Source organism: Poecilia reticulata, linkage group LG13, assembly GCF_000633615.1.
Source record: "Poecilia reticulata strain Guanapo linkage group LG13, Guppy_female_1.0+MT, whole genome shotgun sequence".
Taxonomy (NCBI): domain Eukaryota; kingdom Metazoa; phylum Chordata; class Actinopteri; order Cyprinodontiformes; family Poeciliidae; genus Poecilia; species Poecilia reticulata.
Window position 1 is genome coordinate 22,385,358 of NC_024343.1, and position 3,908 is coordinate 22,389,265.

Below are 3,908 nucleotides of genomic sequence, written 5' to 3' on the forward strand. Positions count from 1 at the left end.
AAACCCATTTCGGCCGCTTGTATCCGTGATCTCGTTCTTTCGGTCATGACCCAAAGCTCATGACCATAGATGAGGGTCGGAACGTAGATCGACCGGTAAATCGAGAGCTTCGCTTTTTGACTCAGCTCCCTTTTCACCACGACGGACCGGTACAGCGCCCGCTTCAYTGCAGACGCTGCCCCAATCCGCCTGTCGATCTCCCGCTCCCTTCTTCCCTCATTTGTGAACAAGATCCCCAGAGACTTAAACTCCTCTACTTGAGGTAAAGTTCAATAATAGAGGAAAATGTTACAAAGTTCAAAATCTTGTTTCCTTCCTCTTTTTGCTGTCCCTTCATAAACTGTTCACTGTAATTTAACAACAAACATGGCAATAAAAAAAATCTAATAAACTGCCTAATGAAAGTCATAAATTATCGCTAATAAGTGATCTGTCATAAATTAGTCTCCTACCAGCAATAATTCCTAACAGGCCCCTAAGGATAGATTATATGACAGAAAAAGAGGGACAAGGTGAACCCTGCAGAGGTTATGGGATCTGTTTAATACTCAGTACAACCTCTCAGGCTTCCAACTACAATGTTAAATCCCTTGAGGTCTGCTGGCTATATGAAAAATGTTTGATGTGACAGTTTAATAAAGTTAAAAGGCTTCTGATGTTAAGCTTCAATTCTCCTCTTCAGATTGTCATGGTCACACATTTACCAGATACAGATGACAGTGACGAGTCAGAGAATGATAACTGCACATAGGCTGAAGCAGGGAACTTAGTTTAATTGCTTTTTTTTATTTTAACGAAAAAGCTTTTGAGATTTCTTCATAAAGTGAACGCAAAGCTGCCATAAATTTTTACTGCGTGCACCATACGCAATAAAAATGTATAATATAATATAATAATATAGCTTATTTAAATTTGATGTATAATAAATGCAAGAGAGGAAAACAAATCTATTTCAAGAAAGGTTATCAGGAATGAAAATAAAACTATCTGAACATTTCTGTCTGGTCGTATAAGAGAAGATAGACAATCTTTGCACACAAATCCAGCACACAGAGAAAAAATCATATTGTTTTATTAACAGACCTTAAATCTTGATCTATCAGAGCAAATTAGAGACTGAAGTAATGTTCTGTGGTTAAATTGTATTGTTCTGAAAAGGTGGCTCACCTGGAACCTGTGAGGACACGTTAATGCTTCAGATTAGCAGAGTAGCTGCCCTGTCAAAGTTAACAAAAGACTTTGACCAGTCAACTCTCAATCAGGAAAAGCAGAAATATTTTCTTACAGGTTGAAGCAACAGTTCAGTGGCATTCCTGATGACCTTCTACGAACCTGCTTTGGCATCAGATCAGTTACTGTACAAATAACCAAGCAGGGGCAGTAGCATCTAAGATGGTGATAGAATTTAAAAACAGATCAGGAAGGCCAGCTCTGCCTTGGTGTTCTCCCTCAACTCATTGGGGGCTCTTAGACAGAAGAATGCTTCAAAGCTGCCGTGACTCCAGCACAAGGACATGCACAAGAGTGGATTGGTGCTGGGAAACTCTTCCAGTGACAGGGTGCTGCGGAGTAAATTTACAAAAGGACATTATCACAAATTCAACAGCTTTGAGACACAGGACCGATCATCACTAATTATCATTCTGTTCCTCCCAATAGAATAATAATGGGTAACACTTTATTTGAAGGGGGGTGTCATGATCTGTGTTTCTGTGTAGTTATTGTAAGGTTTTTCTGTGTTCAGTTTCTGTCCTGTGAGTCTGTCTCTGCGTCTTCCCCTGTTGATTGATCCCAACTGTGTCTCGTTCCTTGAGCACCCTCCCAGTGTATTTAAACCCACCTATATTTAAACCACCCGAGTTTCCTGTGTCCGCTGCTGAAGAGCAGCCCCCCGAGTTTCCTGTGTCCGCTGCTGAAGAGCAGCCCCCCAAGCTTCGTGTGCCCGCTGCCAATGAGCAGCCCCCCGAGCTTCCCAGTGCTCCGTCTGAGCTTCCCAGTGCTCCGTCTGAGCTTCCCAGTGCTCCGTCTGAGCTTCCCTGTGCTCCGTCTGAGCTTCCCTGTGCTCCGTCCGAACTTCCCTGTGCTCCTGCCGGCCTGCTAGCCGACCCGTCCGAGCCTCCAGCCAGTCTTCCCCTCTGCCGGCCTTACAGAGCCTCCAGCCGGCCCCACGGGCCCGAGCGCCTCCTGCGGCGGCGGCGACCGCCGGAACCGCCTCCACGATTCCGCTTCCTGCGGCGACCGCCGGACCAGCCTCCTTGCCTAATGGTTCTTTGCCCACCTTGGTTGGGTAGTTTTTTGTTTGGACTGGGTTTTTTGTTTTTTGGACTTTCTGGATGCTTAGATTAGTTTGTGAAACATTACAAATATTCCTTGTTTGCTACATGTTATTATACATTAAACTGATATACTATGCTGCAGTTAAAATCACCATAGACATTACATCGATAGTGTCGCAGAGTTTTGAATACATTCTAATCAATTTAAGTAAAAAAGAAACAAAAATAACAAATCTGCTGTCCCACTGTAATATTTGCTAACTGCTTCATTATTCATTAATAGATATCACTAAAAAGTTGGTTTCTTAAAAAGTGGGGTAGTAATATGCCAAAACATATAACGCATAAAAGAGGCTTTCTGCTTTCTCCTCTAAGCACCTCCATCTGTTGTATCCCCAAGAGAGATGTGGTATCTTAGAAAATAAACAACCAAATAAACTTGAACAATTGTCCTTTGGCATAATCTAATAAACTGATAGAACATCGACAATAAGAGTGCATCTCTAAGTGTGAACAAGGTAAACTGATAAGTGACACTGAACAAGAAATTACAGCCAGCACACTACTTGACTACACTTGGCACCATATCTCAGTTTTAAAGCCAAATGTGAAATAGTGCCAAGGATCAAAAATAGAACACATCAAAACAGGAAAAATAATGAACCTCCATAATTTAAAATGAAATGTAGTATAAATGACGGGTGCCTTTATTTGACCTCGGATTAAGCAGAAAGTAAATGATTGACTATTCATCTCAAAATCTTCCTGCAGACATCATAACTTTTGCTATGGCTGAATAGCCAACAGTTGTGAAAGAATCCATAAGAATATTATGAGATAAGTTATCTACTTTGTCTTATTAGAGAAATAAACAGCCCAAGGCAAAAATACAAATAAGGGCTTTGGTCTTTGAGTAGATGCTGACAGTGACGAAGAGCTAAGTGATTGTATGGATAGTGGAAGGTGTGAGATTAAATGCCTTGAGCTGAGCACAGAAACAATCTGTCTGTTGTCTATCAAGCCTCTCTAAGGTAGATGTATCTAAGTTGAAGGATGAAGATAGACTGACAGGATACAGATGCAGTTTAGTACAGTTGGTTATCTCTGCTTCTCAGGGTGCTGTTTTTACTGTGTTGGATAAATGTTATATTATCTTTTTCTACTTATTAGTTTTCATTCTAAATAATGTAGTTATCTATAAAAGTATCTCTTCTGTTTATGAATAGTGTGTGGATTTAGTAGRAACTTGTGTCACATATTTGTTTCATGTGGATTGTAAAACCACCCCCGTTTCAGGACGCCAGCAGAYAGAGTAGCTGGTGTCAACAATGCATGCTGACCATTACCTTATAAGGAGAAGAAGGCCAGTTGGGGGCATCTGGAGAAGGAAGAGGAATGCATACTGTAAACCAGTTTCAGCCTGTTTGCTCCCCCACCTTTAGAAATCATCTGTAACCAGGGCTTTCCCTAAATAAAAAGCGGGGAGAGCGGAATGCAAGCCAGAGTTTGTTTGGGGCATGTGACTGGTTGCATCTCCGAACACCTCTCCTCGCAGCGAGTTGAATTCTAATCTCTGTCTCCGTGTTTCTTTTGCAGAGTTATATACTTATGTCAGGGGTTAAACCTGACATA

At 41.5% G+C, this 3,908-nt stretch overlaps 1 protein-coding gene and 1 long non-coding RNA gene across 2 annotated transcripts in view; one reads left to right on the forward strand and one right to left on the reverse strand.

The window, feature by feature from the left end:
- Positions 1-3,908, forward strand: part of lsamp (limbic system associated membrane protein) — a 761,955-nt gene that overhangs the window by 153,033 nt on the left and 605,014 nt on the right. The window lies entirely within an intron of this gene.
- The window catches only part of LOC108166828 (uncharacterized), a 7,078-nt gene continuing 6,577 nt past the window's right edge, over positions 3,408-3,908 (reverse strand). Inside the window, exon 2 of the long non-coding RNA XR_001777232.1 lies at positions 3,408-3,819. This is a non-coding gene — a long non-coding RNA (uncharacterized LOC108166828). The remainder of the gene's footprint in view (positions 3,820-3,908) is intronic.